The 23608-nt window shown below is 41.2% G+C and overlaps 1 long non-coding RNA gene across 1 annotated transcript; it reads left to right on the forward strand.

Annotated features, from left to right (window-relative positions):
* The first annotated feature begins 20199 nt into the window (after window positions 1-20199).
* On the forward strand, window positions 20200-23146 carry LOC143259912 (uncharacterized). The gene is made up of 2 exons (XR_013033967.1): window positions 20200-20464; window positions 20569-23146. It is a non-coding gene; the product is annotated as an uncharacterized LOC143259912 (long non-coding RNA).
* Window positions 23147-23608: the final 462 nt, after the last annotated feature.

Genomic DNA, 23608 nt, shown 5'->3' on the forward strand with positions numbered 1-23608 from the left:
CGTAAACGGATTAATCGGTTTATCGGCTCGCGAATGACCTCGTTGGAAAGTCTCGAGGTCGCTGGGAGGATCAGTGAAATTGCGTAACGTTGTGTCAGCCGACTTTCCTCGAAAAGCGAACACCGTCCATAAATCCTTTCTAGTTGTTGACATCGCGTAACCGTGCGGCAGGTCTTATTCATCGGTTTATTTTTACGCGTACCTCCCCTCCACGCCACTGCGGATTACGTAAGGAGCGTGTTTCAAGGGTGAAACAGCCGCCAGGGTGCCGTTTCGCGAATCGCGAATCGCCACGCGGACGGGCCAACCTGATCCATTCCCGACGCCCGACACGCTTTTCCGCTCGATTCCTCTACCTTGCGCCAATTTGCGCGTTTCTACACAAAGTAAATAGAGACTTTTGGGTAAATAGAGACTTTATTGGTACATAATTGGTACCATAATGAGAGAGAGGAAGAGATCCTTTTTTCTTTTTGCTCCCGAGGAAGAAACATCGTGGATGAGAGAAATCTGGAGTAGAATTTATTGGAAAATAATTGCCAAGCAATATTGTAACTACGCGTGGTTGTACAAACCGGGCTGCTTCTTCGTCGTATAGTTGGCGTCGAGCCCCTGTAGACGGATCCACTCGCTTAGATTTTGGTAAATCGGTCCATGGTCTGGCGATTTCTTGCGAACTGTTGCACATAAGCGGAAGTGAATCATCTCTTGCAATAAGTCTTCTACGCGACTCTTTTAATGGTTGTTCTCCAAACAGTTCTAAGCGATGATGTTTTCCGTAATTGTTTCTTCTCGCTCGAATCGGATTCCATTTCTGCCCACGAAGCGTAGATTTACAGAATTATCAATGAAAATTGTTTCATGGGAGAAACATCGATGAAATATTTTCTGTTTATAATGGAACCGTTTTAATTTGGTAGAGATAGGTGGATACCCGATTTTTAGATTCGAGACACGAATCTGGAACTTCTCGAGGTCCTGAAACTCTCGAAATTCGGAATGCTTATTTTTTTGCTTTTTTTTGTAGAAAGTAGGTATTTATTATACTTTTTCGGGAACTAAAATCTTGACAAATTCTTTTCGGGGAATCAAATTATTTATCGAATATAATTTGATAAAAATTAAACGTAGTTATAATTTATGTAACTGTAGTTATAATTTATAATAGTTATAATAATTTATAATAATTGTAATAATTTATAATAACTGTAATAATTTATAATAACTGTAATAATTTATAATAACTGTAATAATTTATAATAACTGTAATAATTTATAATAACTGTAATAATTTATAATAACTGTAATAATTTATAATAACTGTAATAATTTATAATAACTGTAATAATTTATAGTAACTGTAATAATTTATAATAACTGTAATAATTTATAATAACTGTAATAATTTATAATAACTGTAATAATTTATAATTTATAATAATTAATTTATAATTTATAATAATAATAACTTAATATTTTCTCGATATCTAATTTTTTTACGAGAATTCGAAACTTTTTGAATTTCGCGGAGTCTCGGGATTCCGAGGTATCCAATCTACAGGATGTCCCAAAATTATGATACTTCAAGGAAATTAGGGGTTTCTGAGATCATTGCAAGTAATTTTTTGTTTAGCAAAAATGCAATCCGCAGCTTTGTTTCCAAGTTATTAAAAAAAAAAAGCGCTGACCAATAAGAAACGAACTCGGCTGGCGCAATACGACCGAGCCAACGAGCGGGCAAAGATCAGTTCCGTTCATTGGCTCGGCCGCCTCGCGCCTTCTCGAGCCCGCTTCTCATTGGCCAGTGTTTTTCGTTAATAACTCGCGAACGAAGCCGCGGATTGAATTTTCGCCGAGGAAAAAGTTACTTCAAATGACTTCAGGAATCCCTCGTTTCCCGGTAGTACCATAATTTTGGGACATCCTGTACAGTATTATCTCGCTCGACAGTTATCGATTCCGACGATTAAAAATAACAGCAACACTGGACAAACGAACGACGAGATGAAAATACTATCGAAAGAAAAATTCAAAGAGAAACAAAGAATCGCTAACGGGTGATCGGAAAAATGAGATCCCCCGTCGAAAATTCTCGAACAGGAACGTTGTCGCAACTGGTGCCTGAACATTTCGAATCAACGACGCGTGAACGATCCTGCGATCGTTCGCGAACGCAAACACAATTCGACAGTGTCGTTTCTGCGAACGATATTTGTACGAGAGATAAGATAGCCGAAGGCGAACATTTAAAAGAGGCACGGCGATCGAGAAGAAAAAAAAATGGCGACACGGGAATGGCCGCGAGCTGCCCACGCGAAATCGAACGACTCCGGAACGGTGGAAAGTGAAAAAACCCGGGGAACCGTGGATATGAAATTCGAAAAGTCGAGAGTGGATCCTGCCGCGCGAGAGAGCGACCCACGCCGATCGTTTCAGCTTGCTCGTTGCCGACAGAGCCCGTCGCGGGTCCAGAGAGCTTTAGAAAGAAGAAAGGATGCGCCGGTGCATAGGCGCGACGCGTATTAATAGTGGTGAAATGCATCGAAGTACGACGAAGGGATATAAGATCTATTTAAAGTTCTTGCGTTAGACGCGTTTCCCTCGAAGAGAAACGCCATCACCGGACGGCATACGCGGAATTAAAAGTGACGGAGGCACGCTCGCGGAATCTCCTTTAATCAGTCGGCAGGATCGTCGTCTGATTCAACGGCGTTTCGAAATTTGCATACAACTGCGCATCTATCCTTGGCGCTCGGTCGGAAGGCGACGATAAATCGCCGGGATCGACGATCGACATGGACGATTCGCGTTCTAACAAGCCTCTCATCGACGATGGAATTGCCGATCAAAATTTGATATTCGTTTTTGCAGTTTTCAATCAGTTAGCCGTGTGTTCGACGAGCATACTCGTCACGGAGAAGTGGCAGTATTTTGTGTCACGACGAGTATACTCGTCGTGGGTAAAAAATAGCGATCATTGGCTATTTAAATTGCAATTTTAGCGAAAATAAAAATATATTCTGAAATTTCACGATGTTTAGAATATTTTGAGGCCGATCCTACGCGAAGGTGTTTACATTGTTATAAAAATAAGATTAGGAAAGAGTCACGATATTGGCGTTCGACGCGCAAAGTGCAATTACGTACTATTCCTTGCTTTGTCAAATACCACTCTACAGCAGCAATTTGAATTTTTAACTTTTATAAGCATTTGATTTTTCCTGCGTTTTTCGTTTATTATGTATGTAGTATATATTAACGTTAAGCGAATACGTAAATACTAGTAATAAAATTGTTAATTTTATAAAATAAAGCCGTCTTTTCGATCCAATATTTTAACAACGACGCTTACTCTGTGTTCGACGAGTATACTCGTCGTCGCTCGATTCTCGCGACACATATAGGCGCGCGTTCTGAAAAGGAGGCGCCACAGCTAACTGGTTAATATACTTGACATCGAAGCCACGAGAAATCGACTGTGTACTTTACGCGCGTCGTATAAAATCTTTCCGAGGATCTTTAACAAAAATTTTCGAGATCGACAGGAGTTAATCTTCGAACGCGCTCGTCGCTTTAGAAATTTTAATAAACGGCAGAAACGTGAGAATATTCTGAAATGTCTCTAAAATCTTTGCAGTTTGGTTTCTTCAGCTAGCCATTTTTGTTGCAAATGCTACCTAGAGAACCTACCCGCACTGTACGTTTTGTATCGTACTTTAATCTAATTTGTATTTTATGCAGCATTCTCGTCGCTTGTTTAATTTTGTAAAATATAATAATTACGCTCGGTCGGACATTAAGTTTTCTTGCTTATTTTTCGATGTACGTTTCTGCTACTTCGGAAGCTTGATTATCGTAGCAATTTCGTTGAATAAATAGACGGCAACATTTCTCAAACGAATCAACGAAAATTCATCGCACCGGGTGCATCATTTTTTAATCAACGAATAAAATTGATCTTGTTAAATTTTCCTGTTCGTTTGTTGGATATGAAATTGAATTGAAATTGTTAAATTGTCATAATCTTTTCTAATTGATAGTCTTAAATAGTTACACAGTAAATAAATTCATTATATTTTAGTCGGTTTAAAAATTAGAGGCCATGCCAACTGAATTTAAATGAATGACTACAATTAGCACTATAAATTTAGGGTTTAAATTTTGTGAAACTATAAAATTGCAAGTATTGATTTGCAGAAAATCGAGTTAGAATTTGCGTTTTATAGATGTTTCGCTTAGGACTTAGGTTTAATAAGTTATAAGATTAAATTAATATCGATAAATTTAAGTTTTATAATAACATAATTAAATTTACAATACATAACCGTAATTATATAATTTCAGTTTTCTCTCACGTATCTCTAATTACGTTCGCCTCGAAAAACATCACTTTCCTTTTATTCCTTCAGAAAGTAATGTTACCAACTGATCGATGACGATCCCGTTCCGTAGATCGTCTTTTTAGCGAAACAAGATCACAGTTACGTGTTCATTAGCCAGACCGCGCGCGGACGATCCTCGTTCTCGGAAAACGCGTTCGCCCTGTTCTTTCTCGTTAAGAAGCCACGGCTCCGGCCTTCGGATTATGCGTACTTGCGGCAGGCAGACCAGCAGCGCGCGTTTACACGAGAGCTCGTAGATTTGAAACGGTGTGTGACCCTGGCTCACTGACCCTTTTAAACCGGCGAACCATCGCTTCGCCTCGCGAACACTCCGTGGATGTTGCAATCGGTGCCTCTCCCCCCTCCCCCTCCCTCCCCCTCAGCCTGCAGCATCCTTCGTTTCTCTTTTTCCTTTCTTCGCGGCGATTTCGCGAACCGGAGTCTTCGCATCAGACCGATCACTATAATTCCAGATTACATTGCAAGAGCGTGGGACAACTTTGTACATCAATCGTCGGATTTCTTACACGGCGTTCTTGTAACATAAAAATTAATGTCACGCGCACCGAAAAGACGGTATGTATGCATGTGCGTACATATGTATATGCTACGTCGCCAACGCACGACGATATTATATGTATATATTGTGTACGATTATTATATATATATTTTTATTATTAATTATATTAATATTACATTTTATTTATATTATATTATATTATACATATTATATTTATATTACATTACACATATTTTATATTTATATTATATTATACATACTATATTTATATTATATTATATTATACATATTTAATATTTATATTATATTACACATATTATATTTATATTATATTATACATATTTAATATTTATATTATATTATACATATTATATTTATATTATATTAAACATATTTTAAATTTATTATACATATATATTTTTATTATTATTTATTATTTTTATATTTATTATACATATATATGAGCCGTCACTTTACCGGAATGAAAAGTGGTGATTTTTTTAATGTTTATACGAAATTATTTATTCTGAGAAAAATATCAGTATCCTGAGATAACAAATACAAGTAAATCTTCTCGAAAGTTAGCATTCATATTTTTAAACGTGTTAAAACGCAAACCCTTAAATATATCGACTTAAAAACAAAGTGACTTATGCCACTTTCAAAATAAACGGCTCATATATATATATATTTATTATTATTATTATTATTATTATTATTATATATTTCAGAGATCATTGTATCATCGATTCGAACAGTATTAATATAAACCGTAGCTCGTTATACTAACACAATAGTAATCCTCGGAAAGTAGATACAGCAAATCTGCGATACTTGTTGCCGCCCTTTCCACACCGCGCAATTTTCAAACAAACAATAAAATCTTCGCTCGCGATGCCACCGTACAATTTCGTCCGTATCGCCATTACGCTGTCCAAAGGAAAAGGTACATTGAAGGCGCACATGTTATTACGAGACGCGGTAAAACAAGCGATTCCACACCTGACGTAGGTCTCTCTCTCTCTCTCTCACCGCGAGTTTCTGATTACGGGTTGCCATCTCCGTTTTGATAGCCGGCTAGGGAGGAGGAACGATAAAAGAGCAGCGTACGGTCGCCGGCAGTGTAGTAAGTAACAGGTTTATCAGCGATCCTCGGGCGAGTTGCGCGCCGATTGCAACAACAGGCTCGCAGCGTCCGCTTGGCAGATGATCAGAAAGGAAGAAAAGGGAAGAAGACTGGAGGGGACCGGGGGGAGGAAGGGGAGAGAGGCCGAGATCCGCGGACGAGTGATCGTTGTTGCGTTGACACTCGGGGTGGCGATTCTCGAACCAGGTGGCGGCCGATTGGCGGTGCTAAAATTGAGCGAACACGGGATTGGCCGTCCTCGCTTCCCGAGCTGTTAGTCATCGTTCCGGATTTGGAAAATTGGCGCGGTGCCGAATTTCCTAAGCCCTGTTGAAGGGTTTCCGTCCGCTCGCCTTGTGGCTACCTCGCTGCCGCCGCGTCCCCCCACCACCTTCTTCTTCCGCCGCGGCGTCCTCTCGGTTGTGCTCGTCTCTTGTCGTCCCCCTCCCCTTATTCGCCGGGGCAGCTTCTTGTTTTTGCCGATGCCGGGATGAATTGCCGCGGCGGGATAATTTATGGCTTTCGACGCGGTAACGATGCGACTTTTTGAGAGATCCGCCGGGAAGTTCAGCAACATTGGAAAGCTTTTTACGACGCGGATGGAAGCAACGTCCTGCCTACGGGAGCGCGCAACAAGGCTTCTGTTTTCAAGCTTGTTAACCGATCGGCGATTTTATTTATGCGTTCACGGCGCGAACGACTCTAGGCGGAATGTAAAAGCGACGTTTCGATCGCGCCTAGGATCGACGAACACCATTTTTATTTCGCGCCAGGAACCGCGGTCTATTTATAACCGGGATCTTGCTGCAAAGTTCTGTGCTGTTGTGGTTGCGAGAAAAGCAAAAGCGACTCGCGGTAGCTAATTCTTTCGCCAATTATTTTTAACGCTGATCTCTTTATGCTGATTTCGATTTTCACACGTTGCTTTATATTAAGTCGGGACGACGGTGAATGGAAAGTAGCATTATTTTACGTATTACACGCTGATTCTTGTACTTTGCAAAGAAACTTTGCAGTCGCGTCGGTTCCTCGAATTTTTATCTAAAATTGTGGCGACACTTGTTTGTGGAGCTTTAAACAGTTAACTGTGGCGCCTCGTTTTCAGAGCGCCTATAAAATACGAATTCTGGTTCAATTTCCTGCAAATAAAATAATTCCTTAAAATTTAAAGCTTAAATTTATGATGCTAATTATAGCCATTCTAATTTCTAAACCGACTAAAATATAATGAATTTATTTACTGTGTAACTATTTAAGACTATCAATTAGAAAAGATTATGACAATTTAACAATTTCAATTCAATTTCATATCCAACAAACGAACAGGAAAATTTAACAAGATTAATTTTACTCGTTGATTAAAAACTGATGCACTCGGTGCGATGAATTTTCGTTGATTCGTTCGAGAAATGTTGCAGTCTATTTATTCAACGAAATTGCTACGATAATCAAGCTTTCGAAGTAGCAGAAACGTACATCGAAAAATAAGCAAGAAAACTTAATGTCCGACCGAGCGTGATTATTATATTTTACAAAATTAAACAAGCGACGAGAATGCTGCATAAAACACAAAATAGATTAAAGTACGATACAAAACGTACGGTGCTGGTAGGTTCTCTAGGTAGCATTTGCAACAAAAATGGCTAGCTGAAGAAACCAAACTGCAAAGATTTTAGAGACATTTCAGAATATTCTCACGTTTCTGCCGTTTATTAAAATTTCTAAAGCGACGAGCGCGTTCGAAGATTAACTCCTGTTCCTCGTCGATCTCGAAAATTTTTGTTAAAGATCCTCGGAAAGATTTCATACGACGCGCGTAAAGTACACAGTCGATTTCTCGTGGCTTCGATGTCAAGTATATTAACCAGTTAGCTGTGGCACCTCCTTTTCAGAACGCGCGCCTATATGTGTCGCGAGAATCGAGCAACGACGAGTATACTCGTCAAACACAGAGTAAGCGTCGCTGTTAAAATATTGGATCGAAAAGACGGCTTTATTTTATAAAATTAACAATTTTATTACTAGTATTTGCGTATTCGCTTAACGTTAATATATACTACATACATAATAAACGAAAAACGCAGGAAAAATCAAATACCTATAAAAGTTAAAAATTCAAATTGCTGCAGTAGATTGGTATTTGACAAAGCAAGGAATAGTACGTAATTGCACTTTGCGCGTCGAACGCCAATATCGTGACTCTTTCCTAATCTTATTTTTATAACAATGTAAACACTTTCGCGTAGGATCGGCCTCAAAATATTCTAAACATCGTGAAATTTCAGAATATATTTTTGTTTTCGCTAAAATTGCAATTTAAATAGCCAATGGTCGCTATTTTTTACCCACGACGAGTATACTCGCCGTAACGCAAAATACAGTAATGTCTCCCTAATTGAAATTATTCGAGCCTAATTCGAATTAAATTATTCGAGCCTTGCAGCTCGTTTTTATAGTTGTCGACAATCGATAATCATAAATAAACGAGCCACAGGCTCGAACAATCGTATCTCCTCTTCCAAAATGGTCTATTTTTCTGGACAATCTGAGCGTCGATTAGAGAGTCATTATTGTACTGCCGCTTCCCCATGACGAGTAAAACACGTCGAACACAGATTAACTGTTTAAACTATCTCGTCGCAGCTTTACACTGTCTTATCAGTTGCGATTCAGAAGACGAACTCGCGTAGAACGAATCTACGAGACTAACAGCCGAGAACAACAACATCGAGAACAACAATAGCCGACCGCGCGGTATCGTCGAGAACGGTTCACCATGGTCACGGACCGTCGACACGTTCCACTCTTTCTTGTTCCCGTTTCATTTCTTCTTCTTTTTTTCCCTTGGCGAGGCTATTCCCGGCCGAGAGTATAACGAATCTTCTGTAAAAATTCCCACCGCGGACAAGATAAATGGATCTTGCTTTCGAAATTACAATATGAATCGCGCCCACTTTTTCGAGGAAGGACTCCGGCGACGTAGCGGGGGCCAGAAGACAGCGGAGCGATTTGTTTCTGGTTTATGGAACGCGCGTGTACGAGAGACAGGAGGTCCTTTCGCGTATCCGAAGTTCCTGTTTCGTACGAACAACGGAGCGCCGTTATTCGAATCCGAAGAGAGCAAGAGGACTCGACGCGAGTTCTTCCGCGAAGATACCCTCGGTTCTTCCGAATTCGATAGGCCGAAACGTGCAACCTACGCGGCCGCGGACACGACCAGTCGATATTGGCCGATCATTTATTTCTGGAACGCGCAGGTTCCGCCACGCTTGTAAATAATCATCGCCGTGGCGCCGGCCGATTGCTCCAGATTCGAGTTAGAACCTCTGAGAACTTGCGACGAATTTAGGGGGCGAGGGGGGCAGGGGGGGAAGCGAGGGGGTCAACAGACGGCACAGAAACTTTCTCGCCGGCGTTAAAACGTCTTCGAGGCGATTACGACACACGGGCCCTTAAAGTGGCCCGCCCCGCCTCGCCCCGTGGCGAGTGTCTTTTTCGTGAAGAGAGGCACGTCGCGTAAATATTTAAGCTGCCCGGGGCCGGCAGTGAGTGTTTTATTTCCACGATTCCCTCGGCAAATAAACCGATTTCGACGACGGATTCGGCGAACCCGGCACGGAGAGGATCCGAACATCTGTTGCCCGTCTATTTCCATCGTAACCACCCCGATTATGCGGATTGCTGGAAATCGGAGTGGACGAGGATCGGCAGCGCGACAACAAAGTTCCGGGCCTTAGGAAAATCGTTGAACCGAACGTGCTAATGAATCTTTTAGTATATTGGATAAGTGTAGGTATTACTGCGGTTTCACAATGAAGGCGAAGTTTGACAGGAGATAAGACCTTTTACGCCAATACGTTGGCAACTTGAGCTATACCTATTATAGCAATGTCTCCCTAATTGACGCTCAGATTGTGTACAAAAATTGACAATTTGGGAAGAGGAGATAAGATTATTCGAGCCTTGCAGCTCGTTTTTATAGTTCTTGACAATCGATAATAATAATAAACGAGCCACAAGGCTCGAACAATCGTATCACCTCTTCCAAAATTGTCTATTTTTCTGGAAAATCTGAGCGTCGATTAGAGAGACATTACTGTATTCTTCAACTTGAATATTTACTTTTCTTAAAATGTTGGATCTCTGAAAGCACGAATTTCATTAAAAAGCGTAATGTGAAGAAACCATACGTGTGCATATATTACCGCGATTATGTATCTATTACTGCGAGCCAAATACTGCGGACGGTTCGATTACTGCGCGTCAAGGTCGACGTAACCCATTTTCTTTCAAATGTACGCACACAGCTACGATTCCTAGGATCAAGATATTCTCACTGTTGCAGTTTACAAATTAGGTATAGGTACTCTACGATCAGGCGTGTTCGCACCGGCTCGTCGAGAACTGCACTGTAAGCAGCGCAGTAATGTACACACATAGTGTAAAATACTATGCGACAAATACTGCGTTAGTAAATAATATCTGAGGATAGATGATAGCGACGGTGTACGTCGATTTTTGATCAAAGTAACGATCGCTTTATCTAAAAATAACGCTGGAATGAATAGCTTATTATTAATTACCAAAATATAAATGCCTTTCGAATCAGCGTTCACAGCTGTCGCTACGAGTATTTCATAAGACTCGACGTTTTCATAAGCTTCCGAGTATCGAAAGTCGATAAATGAATTAAAACTGCGGTTGCTGTTCCTTGCATGTCATAAATTATCGATATTAAACATGTAAAAAATTATGAGACTAATTTTAAGAAGATTACACGCTATAAAATGTTAGATTTTATTAAATAAGAAAGAAATATAGAAATGTAGAAATACAGAATTTATTTTTATTTTATAAAATACCGCAGTATTTGGTGTGTCCGCAGTGATACCCACACTTACTCTAAGTGCACTCGATGGCTAACGTTAAAGCTGATAATAACGCTGATTTCCTATCGCGCAGGCTGTAAAATTTGTTGTACCTTTAGGGTTGGGTTCTCGTTCGGCGCCGAATTACAGCCATGAAAGTAGGAGCAAGACATAAATTAGGAGAAAATGTTTGTTTACTTCTTCGGGCAACCTGGGTTCAGTTAGGCCTGGAGTGAAATTTCCCTTCTGAAATTTGCGAAGGAAAGAAGGGACCACCTTGGTTCTGTTATCTGAATGAAGTCAGCTCGTTTCGGAGTAGCAACCAAGTTATCAAAGTAACGATCACTTTATCTAAAATTAACGCTGAAATGGATAGCTTATTATTAATTACCAAGATGATTCGTGTCACGTGATCTCCGAATTGCCTTTGAATAATGGCACGTGGCCCCAGAATTGCCTTCAATTCGTGTCATGTAGCCTCCGAATTACCTTGGAATCGTGTCACGTGGCCTCCGAATTGCCTTAGAATCGTGTCACGTGGCCTTAGAATTGCCTCCGAATCGTGGCAAAGAATTAAAAACGAAAGAAATTAGAAAATTAGAAATGTCTAGCATCACTATGTGTTCATATTAACGTACACCGGCATGCTGGCCGCTGCCTTTTCTTTTTTGCCGACCGCCCCGAGTTTCTATAAAAACGAGCCGCGAAGCTCGAAGAATCGCGACTCAATATTCTCAGATCTACCGGTTTCAATTCCGACCTCCGAACATTTCTGGAAGAAATTACTGTACCATGAATTCTCGTGGAGAAAACGTGCGTGGAACCTGTACCGTTGATACGAGCGCAGCCCGTTCGATACGCGATATTTTATTTTTACCGAGCGCTACGGGGAGCGAACAGAGAAAGAGAATCTTATCATTCCGCTCTATCCCTTTCGCCAGCAGCTGATTGAACTATTTCCGTTAATCTCGAACACCTGGGGCGCGGTGGGTGTGAGCCGTGACCCAGCCCCTCCACCCACAACTGGTAATTCTCGCTCCGTTCGCGATTCAGAACGATTGCAGCGATCGCGTTCGAAATTCTTCGCGAATCTCGTCATTCGGGATCAAAATTCCATCACGCCGATCGATCCGTACGCTTACTCGATCGATATCGATCGGTCAATTATAAATAGACTGCGGTTTTTCTATTCGTTTTTAACAGAAATGAATGGATAAAACACAAAACGGTGACATCGTTAGAAAAATTTAACAATTCAACATAATTATTTATGATTTCATGAAAATTATTCGTGACGAGAATAAATGTTTCTGCAGTTCCTATTTCACGCAATCAACGCGCAAAATTAGTATTTTCCCTGAAGATTCGCGATCCAATTCCGTAGTAACGAAACGAAGTAATGAATGAAAACGAGAATTCGTGCGAAAATTTACAATCTGTATATCTGTCCCAAAAATGTCTCGCAATTCGGGAATAAGTGTTCCTCGGGTCATTTGAAGCAACTTTTTCCTTAGCGAAAATTCAATCCGCAGCTTCGTTTGCGAGTTATTAACGAAAAACGACGACCAATGAGAATCGAGCTCGCCCAGCGCTACGCGGCCGAGCCAATCAGCGGAACTGGGCTCCGTGCGCTCAGCCGCCTCGCACCAGCCGAGCTCGCCTCTCATTGGTCCGTGTGGTTTCTTTAATAACTCGTAAACGAAGCCGCGGATTGCATTTTCGTTAAGGAAAAAGTTGCTTCAAATGATCTCAGGAACTCCTATTTCCAGATTGCGAGACATTATCGGGACACCCCGTAGTTATGACAATTGGTAAAAAAGAAATAAGCTTGCAATCCAAATAACATATCTAGTTTTTGAAATGGAAGCATTTAAATCTGTTCTCTCACTATTTAGCATAAGCACTGTGTCGTCCGAAGTGTATGTCATCTGTCGTGTTTGATGATTAAATTGCGAATTTGTATGCAAAATAAAAATTGTCCGTATTGAATTAATTTCAACTTGAATTACACGCCGACAAACCGCATATTTTACGCGGTTGCGATAAAAAGGAATAAACGGAACTCCGCATAACCATTATACATATTGTTTCTACAATCTGTTCGTTGGAATTCAGGTGGAGTATGTTGTTCACAGTATGGTCACAGTTCACTCATTCGTGTTTATAGGTCACCGAATCAATGTGCTACAAGCTTATCGGATCGGTGCAACGTTACAAAACGCTCTTCCCGTTAACGGGATTATATAATCGATTGTACAGTTAATTACGCAAGCAATTACTCGTCCGAATCTTGCTCGCGGCACAGCATAGATGCTTATCTCGTCCGTCGAATGATCGCCGGTGACTCAATAATCGGTCGAAGTTATTATGGAACGCGTGAAACGCGGCGATTGCGCCGAGCCTACCGTGCGTTATGCGATTTGCATAAAGGTCCGCCCGGGACACGATGACGAGCCCGGGCGATCGGTTGGAACCGAGCCGTGCTACTCGATGGATTTATTTTTCCGTCGGAATCGCGAATGATTTCACTGGCAAGGTGCGCCGTGCGCTTCTCGGAGACCGGGAGACAAATCAATGGAAACAATGGAGCCGCGCAGGCATGAAACTCGAACAGCTCTGGAACGGGCAACGATCGTACGAACCCAAAAATCGCCGACATTCATATTTCGATTATAAATTTAATTATACATTTAACTATAAATTTAACTCGTTTAGATAAGCTTAAGCAGTATGACTCATTAGTATCCTGTACTCATTAGTATCCGAACCCTTAAATATCTCAATTCAAGTATAAATGGACTTTCAAGGCCACTTTCAAAATAAACGGCTCATTATGGCTGTTACGGCTCATATCAATATATTACGGCCCTAAATTATGGTATTTCCGGGAAATGATGGTTTCCTGAGGTGATTCGAAGCAACTTTTTCCTTTACAAAAATTTTCTCCGAGGCACCGTTAACGAGTTATTAACGAAAAACACTGACCAATGAGAGGCGAGCTCGGTTGGCGCGAAGCGGCCCAGCCAACGAGCGCGCGAAGCCCAGTTCCGGTCATTGGCTCGGCCGCCTAGCGCCAGCCGAGTGCTCGCTCCTTATTGGTCCGTATTTTTCGTCAATAACTCGTGAACGACGCCTCGGAACAAATTCTTCTAAAGGAAAAAGTTACTTCGAATCACCTCAGGAATCTTTAATTTCCCGAAAATATCATAATTTTAGGACATCCTGTATATCGATTGGAGATTCAAGATGGAACATTTGCTGCAGAAAAGCAATGCCCATCGTCGAAACGACGAATGATCGGTAAAATCTAATTGCCGAACAAGCCGCACCGGCTCGTGAGTTATTCGCCGGATCGACTGGAAGAAAGCGCAATCACTGGCTCGCGATTGGTAAGCATGATGTCAGCAGACCTCGCCCAGGATCGTGAAAATAGACGTGAAATAACGCCGATTAAACCGTGAACGATCTATCCGATCGTTGTCTCGCGGTCCCGCGGCTGCGTTCCCGCTCTGCCGGGATAATTGATGTGTTGTCGTTCGCGCTGGCGGGTGTTTTTTCTCTTTCTCTTTCTCGCGTCGCGTTGCGCAATGCCGATCGTCGTCGCGTTCGTTTGCGTAAGTAGAATCGATGATTTTCGCAGCCACGTGTCCGCCGCGAGATCGCTTGGAATCCGAACACCCCGGGGAACGCTCTTCTTTCGAGGGCCTCGATCGGTATTTTCACGAGGAGGAAGACATGGAAGTTGGTTGGAAGTAGCGTGGGAAGAGGCGAACTTTCGAGTGTGGCCCGCACACGCGGATCAGGCATGTTCCCCTTGACCACCTGGCAAATAGCGTGGCCTGGTGGTTCACGAAAAGGTTCACGTGCACGTGACCGCTCGTACAGCCGAAAGCAAACAGGCCAACGAGAAGGAAACGAAACGGAGTCACGAACACGTGCGCCCGAGTTAATTCTCTCCCGTGACCGTGACACCGACGATATTTCGCTTCGAATACCTCGCTCCCTCTCTCTCTCCCTCTCTCATTCTCTCTCTCGCACGCTCTCTGGTTCTCTTGCTCTCTCTCTCTCTCTCGCTCTCTGGCTCTCTTGCTCTCTTGCTCCCTCTCTCCCTCTCTGGCTCTCTTGCTCTCTCTCTCTCTCTCTCTCTCTGGCTCTCTTGCTCTCTTTCTCGCACTCTGGCTCTCACGTTCTCTCTCTCTCGCTCTCTGTCTCTCTTGCTTTCTCTCTCGCTCTCTCCCTCGCTCTCTGGCTCTCTCGTACTCTCTCTCTCCCTCTCTGTCTCTCTTGCTCTTTCTCTCACTCTCTGTCTCTCTTGCTCTCTCTCTCGCTCTCTCTTGCTCTTTCTCGCTCTCTGGCTCTCTTGCTCTCTCTCTCTCGTTCTCTGGCTCTCTCTCGCTGTCTCTCTCCCTCTCTCCCGCAGTCTCTTTCTCGCTCTCTAGCTCTTTTGCTCTCTGGCTCTCTTGCTCTCTCTCTCTCTCGCACTCTCTCGCTCTCTCTCTCCTCCGGTTGCATATTTCAGCTCGTTATCGCGTCCCCGGCTGAATCACTTCCTTCTTTTACTTTTTCTCTTCTCGTTCGGATTTATCTTCCTTGTTCTATCGACTACCGGGACGGATCAAAGTGCACTTCACGCACGTGTCGCCGGAGATAAACGAGCTCGCGAATGTTGACGCGATTCGACTGGTTTCGCGAACGAGGAAACGATCCGCCTCTTTTTCCAGCTCTAGTTCGCGGAACCGCGTGCGATCACCTCGTGTTAAGGTACAATCGCGGTTGAAGCGGTTCTCTATAAGAGCACCGATAGCCGCAGAAAAATGTCTTTCTTTAGTTCGCAGGTAAATCGATTGCGGCGTTTATAGGTTCGCGTGCAAAATAGCTGGACGAAACGAGAAACTGCGTTGACATTAGTGGAATCTAAATATGTATATTGTTTACAGTCTGTTCAATTCACTAGAATGATTGAAAACAGAGATGTATTTGCAATGTTTGAATGGTCAGTGTACAAGAATAACAGAGAAAAAGTAAAAATGCTCGATACCATCGAAGAATGCTTGGACAATTATAAACAAACGGCAAAAGTTATGTCATACTTAGAAGAAACCAAATTGTTTCGCGAAATTATATAGTAACGTAAGAAGCCTGGAGTAAGAAAATAATGTAAACAATTAATGAAAAACTATTGTATACATTGTATACGTATTGTATATACATTGTATACATTGTATATGTATTTTATATATATATTGTATACATTGTATATGTGTTTTATATATATATTGTATACATTGTATATGTATTTTATATATATTGTATACATTGTATATGTATTTTATATATATATTGTATACATTGTATATGTATTGTATATATATTGTATACATTGTATATGTATTGTATGTGTATTGTATATATATACTGTATACATTGTATATGTATTGTATGTGTATTGTATATATATACTGTATACATTGTATATGTATTGTATATATATTGTATATATTGTATATATATTAGATATATTGTATATATTGTATATATTGTGTACATTGCATATATTGCATATATTGTATATATTGTATATGTTGTATTGTATTATTTCGTATTGTACGTATTGTGTAGATTGTTTCATATTATATATATTGTATATATTCTATAAATAACCCTACAACTGTCATTCCACAATAGATAAATTAAAAAAGAAAAAGAAATTGAAATACATTTTTATTTAATCTCCGTTTCGTACAATCGATTCGGAAAGATTCGGCTTGCTCGAAAGCGCGCATCGTAGCGAACGTAATGCGAAGTGTCAGAAGTTTAAGGTATTGCAAGAATGCTCGAGAGAAATTACTGTCGATCATATCTATGCGGTAAACCAGCTCCAACGCGTTTGGATAATGTGCATAGAAGATTACAGCCGTAATTAAAGAACTTGTTCCGATTAATTTTTACACGCGATTCGAAATAATTTCCTCCTTCCAGTTATATCTCTCAGTAATTACAAAGTATCGAACGACAAATCTACAACGTGATCATCGAAGCAAATCCGGAATCGCCCTCGTATTTTACCGGCGAATGAGAATTATTGTATCTTATTTTTAATAATTATTCGCACGCTCTTCCTCGCGCTTGTTTACGAGTAAAGATCCAACGTTTCCAGCTAATCGAACATCGCCGGAGAGCTTCGCGTTCGCTGAACACGGCTATGATGCAACTGAGAGAACAGGTGATTAACGAATCGATTAAATAATAGAGAAATCGAATCACCGTTTGCGCAGCAAAACGTGGACGCGGACAGGTAATCCGTGCCGCGTGATCTTAACACCGTTAATATTCAGCGAAGCAGGATTAGTAATCGGTCGGCGCGAATTCGCGATTAGAAACCGCGCGACGGTCTGAATTTCTGCGCGGTGCTCGCACGCACCTCATGCAAATCAGCAGACATAATTCTGCCGGCCGGTCTTGCACGTTGCGTTCTCTTCGGGAACTGTTCGTTCCCGTGCATTCCTTGTCACTGAATCACCAATAGTTTTTATTTCGAACCGAACGCTCGACGATGGAAGGGTGTACGCGCGAGACAATTAACGGAATCGTCGGATTGCCCTGTGAACGAAATGTCTAAACGATTATTATTTGGGCAAATCAAGTAGAATTGAAGATCATTCGATAGAATTGTAATCAGAAAAGTCTTGATGTCAGTACTTTCTGCAATATTATATATATATATTAATATAATTAATTATATTATATATATTATAATATATATATATTACATAATATATTACAGGGTGTCCCAAAAATGTCTCGCAATCCGGAAATGGCGGATTCCTCAGATCATTTGAAGCAACTTCTTCCTTTACAAAAATGTTCTCCGAGGCACCGTTAACGAGTTATTAACGAAAAACAGTGACCAATAAGAGTCGAGTACGGCTGACGCGAGGTGGCCCAGCCAACCAGCGCACGAAGCCCAGTTCCGCTCATTGGCTCGGTCGGCCTCGCGCCAGCTGAGCTCGCCTCTCATTGGTCATTGTTTTTCGTTAATAACTCGTTAATGGTGTCTCGGAGAAAATTTTTGTAAAGGAAAAAGTTGCTTAAAATGACCCGAGGAACCCGCCACTTTCGGATTGCGAGACATTTTTGGGACACCCTGTACATTATAGTATATTAATTATAGTATTTTTATAGTACAGTATAGTTATTAATTGTATTATAGTATAGTAATTATTACATTATAATATACTATAATATATTATATTATATATAATGTAGATATTAATATATATTAATTATATATATAATTAAAAATATAATAGATCTTAATAGAATTAATTAACAATTTACTTTCTATCGCGTACATTCTCGCTCAACAGTTAATATAAATGACAATAATTAAATATCGTTCTCATCTTAAAGTAGAGTTGCAAGCGGATTTCTATTCTGCGAACTGCCTTGCCTTCGCCCCTCCTTCACCGAATTGATCACATACATACTGATACAGTAATGTCTCCCTAACTGACGCTCAGATTGTGCACAAAAATGGACAATTTTGGAACAGAAGATAGGATGAAATATGTTAATTGTAAATATGTTAATGCGTTAATGTGTTAATTTTAAATATGTTATTTGAACCTTAGTTCTTCTATTAACATCCTGACGAACAGATCAACAATGATATCGCGAATTTCTTTGACGCATTTCCACCATAAACAGAGATATGCGGCAAACGTTTAGAATGTCGCGCGAAGAACCTTTGCCAAGAAAAATACGTAGCTGGCAGCCGGTAGATGGGAGATTAGAAGCAACGTACAATTTTCCAGCGAAATTGTTCTAACATTTGAATACTCGCAGTGGCAACGCTAGCCACGACCATTAGTATGCAAAAGCGGGATCCCACCGCATTACGTCCCACGTCTTTTGTTTTGAACAGTAAGTCTGAGATCCATTACAAAGTTGCCAGTGAATCTTACCAGCATTGCTGCTCTGTAAAGTCTAACGTCTGAATTAACCAACATTGGGTCACAGCAGGAATTTCATGGTTGGCGGGATCATGTATTTGTGATCGCAGCGGTCAATTAGTCCGCACGCGGCACTAAACGCGAATTTGTCTGCCATTAAATGGTCCAGAGCAATGCGGTATGTACAGTAATGTCTCCCTAATTGACGCTCAGATCGTCCACAAAAATGGACAATTTGGGAAGAGGAGATGCGATTATTCGAGTCCTGCGGTTCGTTTTTTATAGTTACGAATTGTCAACAACTATAAAAGACAAGCTACAAGGCTTACAATTTATGAAAAGGAAATACGATTATTCAAGCCTTGCGGCTCGTTTTTATAGTTACCGATTGTCAAGGACTATAAAAACGAGACGCGAGGCACGAATAATCGTGTCTCCTCTTCCCAAATCGTCCACTTTTCTGTGCGCAATCTGAGCGCGAATTATGGGGAAATTACTGTATACATAAAAATTGACAATTTGTGAAAAGAAAATACGATTATTCAAGCTTTGCGGCTCGCTTTTATAGTTACCGATTGTCAAGAACTATGAAAACGAGCCGCGAGACTCGAATAATCGTGTCTCCTCTTCCCAAAACGTCCACTTTTCTGTGCGCAATCTGAGCGCGAATTAGAGAAAAATTACTGTATACACAAAAATTGACAATTCGTGAAAAGGAAATACGATTATTCAAACCGTGCGGCTCATTTTTATAGTTACCAATTGTCAAGAACTATGAAAACGAGCCGCGAGGCACGAATAATCGTGTCTCCTCTTCCAAAATCGTCCACTTTTCTGTGCGCAATCTGAGCGCGAATTAGGGGGAAATTACTGTATACACAAAAATTGACAATTTGTGAAAAGAAAATACGATTTTTCAAACCGTGCGGCTCATTTTTATAGTTACCGATTGTCAAGAACTATGAAAACGAGCCGCGAGGCACGAATAATCGTATCTCCTCTTCCCAAATTGTCTATTTCTGTGCACAATTTGGGCGACAATTGGGGAGACATTACTGTATTCGGACGTCCTGTCCGAGAACGTCACACCTGAACAGCGTGTACAGATCGGCGTTGCGGACCGAGGCGACCGAGCAAGACTCTGAGAAAGGAAAAAGAGGCCGCGCAGAGGCTTCTCCTCTCGCGGATAAACAACGTGAAAAACGTCTTATCGTGAAAACAAGGCGCAACGATACCGCGATTGCGCAATCGAATACATAACGCCCGAGGACGTGCAAAGACCGTGAAAACGAATCACGGATAAGTCGACCGACCCCGCTCTCGTGCCAGTTATATTAATTATACCAGCCGGTCGGGAATACGAGGTGCAACGGAGGCGAAGGCGTCGCGTCGCGATCGGCGATCTACGTTCATCCGGCTGGCGCCTTAAGCCGTGATCGTATGTAAATTAATAAAACGAGAGATCCCCGGAGCTCGGCACGTCTCGTCCCGTCTCGTCTCGTCTCGTCTCGTCTGGTCTTGTCGCGTCTCAACCGTCTCGTCTCGTCGCGTCTCGACACGTCGACGGCGGCCGTCGCTGTCCTTGGCACGTTTCTTTTAAGGACCAGCCAGTTAAGGTTTGCCACGCTGAAAAGTACCGTAACTTCCACGAAACGCGATCGTTTAGCGCGCGCGCGCGCGCGCGCTCGCGCTCTTTAATTGCACCGCGAATATTTAACAGATGGAATCCTCTCGATGCCGTTCCTCTGCCCACGCCGGAAACGATTCGAATAATTTTATTTTCGACGAACCAGCCTATCGTCGCTTCGAGCCGGAGTTTTTATGCGCGGCACCGAGAAAAGCAAGGTTCTTCGAGAGGCCGAGGCGGGAATGATATGTAAATGAGGAAGTCACCGAGGAAGATTCGAGCTGAGAAGGAACAAAAAGCATTGTAGACACAGGCTGTGGAGGCATTTTGTGGAACGTAGTTGAGAAGAGCGTTGAAAATCGCCGAATCATATGGGACAATCGAGCGTAGATGGTTTTTCAAGGAGACGATCTTTGCACTCGGGACTAGAGAGTTAGGCTCGTGGAGCGAGTTTGGACACGGGTTGCGAGTGTTACGCTCGGAATGAACAATCTAGGGAGACAGGATCGTTAATCATTTATGAAAAACTTTGTAGTGATTTGTTATGCGAAGTTATGTGAAGAATGGCGTTTTACTGCTTCGGGTTCAATTTGGAGTAAAATTGTTCACCTGTTCGAGAATTATGTTGTACAGTAAATTCTCCCTAGTCGACGCTCGGATTGTGCACAAAAATGGACAATTTGGAAAGAGGAGATACGATTATTCAAATCTCGCGGTTCATTTTTATAGTTTCATTTTATAATAATTTCTACAATCATAAAAACGAGCTGCGAGGCTCGCAAATTAAGTTTCGTCGCTTTAATCGTCTTCGTTATTTTTATGAATATACAGAAAATTTTTCCTAAATATGCATGGTCTCCTAAAATTATTGTATAAGCGAAAAATGAGGGGTTCCTCGGGTCATTTGGAATAACTTTTTCCTTTGCGAAAATGCAATCCGAGGCTCCGTTTACGAGTTATTGACGAAAAACAGTGACCAATGAGGGGCGAGCTCGGCTGGCACGAGGCGGCCAAATCAACGAGCGCGCGAAGCACGGTTCGGCTGATTGGCTCGGCCGCATAGCGCTCGCCTCTCATTGGTCACTGTTTTTTGTCGATAACTCATAAACGGAGCGTCGGATTGCATTTTCGCAAAGGAAGAAGTTACTTTAAATGACCTCAGGAATCCCTTATTTCCCGCTGGTACAATAATTTTGGGATGCCCTATAGTTGTTGACAATCGGTGACTACAAAGACTCGAATGAAAGACTCGAATAATCGTATCTCCTCTTTCCAAATTCTTCATTTTTATGGACAATCCGAGCGTCGATTAAGCAGAATTTACTGTACATCGTTTTTAACCCTTTATCTACCGGCAATTCTCTAACAGTCCTCCGAAAGCGAAGATCGATATTTAAGAATTTCTTGAAATATTGTTCAAAAGCGACAGCAATATTTCATCGATAATTCAATGCATTATATTTATTATATCGTGAGAAATTCTACCGAAATTGTAATTTAAAACAAAATGATGGAGCTTCATTAGCATATTGTGTAGCCAAAGGGAAGCCTATCAGTGGGCATCGGGTACATAAAGTGTTAAAAGTATAGGCCCGAGATAAACGGCTTTAAAGTTTGAAATTATAGTTCCTGTAGTCTCTGGTTTAATTATATTCAGTCTTGTAACTCCTATATAATTATGCAACTGTTCGCATCGAATCTTCTGTGAAATCTTCGCAAGGAACGAGACCTTTAAAGTCCACAATGAAAGGATCAATCTTCTGAAATTCAACAATAATACTCTTGCACCCTCTTTACCCATTTCCATAACATCCCCACTAATTAATTCTTTACTAATTCTTACGTCCGCAATGGTGAACCTTTCGTCGTTAGACTGCGGATGCAAGTGTACGCAAAGTTTAATTACTTTTTATGCAAAAGTAAGAATTATTTTCATCGATTGCAACAAACGCGAGCCAAATTGAAATTTCTTTCTTTCTTTAGTAATTTAATTAAGTTCGAAATAATACGTGTACAATCCTTGAATTCTTGTAACGCTATCCTTGTTTTAAATGTCATCTACCCAAAAATGCATAAAATCTATAATTCACTTATCACCTAATCGATAATAAATAAACATAAATCAACCAGCGCGACATTCCGCTAAGAATAGGAATATCAGACACTTGTCGAAAAATTACTCGGCGCCTAACAATTTGAATACAATACAGACGGCCCTCGACTTTCGCACATTCTACTTTCGCGCAATTCGCTGTTTCGCACATTTTAAAAAATTCAACTTTGCAAGCCTTTGCGGTCGAATGTTCCCTCTGAGCGGAAATCGCGAGTCGAGCAGGCTACATTGTAATTGGATGCCCCCTCTCAGGGGACATCAGACTTTAGCCATCGGATCACAATATTGTTCCGATCGAGAGGTCGAGACTTTGACAATTAAAAATATGAACGAAGCCTTTATGCGTCTAGACAAATTTTTAACTATTATGGAAGAATGCGATCCCAATGGAGAGAACGTATATCTCGAGTACGTAGGGCAATGCAAAAAGACACTGCGTGTTATAGAAATCTTTATCGCGAAAAGAAAGAAAAAGGAGGTACTCGACTAACTCTTGACAAGTTTATAAAGAAAACACCCGAAAGCTAAATAAATAAATAAATACTTTGAAACACCGTTTTTGGTGCATATTTTCTTTACATCCCTCTACTTTCGAACAGTCAACATTCGCACACACTTCCAGGAACCAATTGTGTGCGAAAGTCGAGAGCCCACTGTATTTCGCATCGACAATAATTAGGTCGTGTTGGATTTATCTGACCGATATACAGAAATTATCTTCCATGTCACTACATTTGTATTCGGAAGAGAACGTTACTTTGCAACACTAGCCTCGGTCTGCACTTCAACTGTTTATATAGGGACAGATAGGATCTGTAGATGGCATAACGCGATTATGTTATGTCTAAACTCGTCACTCTGGATCTTCCAGTCGTACAGCAAAGACGTGCCTTATTCATTCTGTAAAATAAAGTCATAATCATGTACAGTTACTCACAAAATTGAGTAAAATAGCTTTTAAAACGCGATAACTTTTTTGAAACTGGGCTAAGTGACTTGAAATTTTTTTTAGATGATAGC

Source organism: Megalopta genalis, chromosome 8 (genome assembly GCF_051020955.1).
Source record: "Megalopta genalis isolate 19385.01 chromosome 8, iyMegGena1_principal, whole genome shotgun sequence".
NCBI lineage: Eukaryota > Metazoa > Arthropoda > Insecta > Hymenoptera > Halictidae > Megalopta > Megalopta genalis.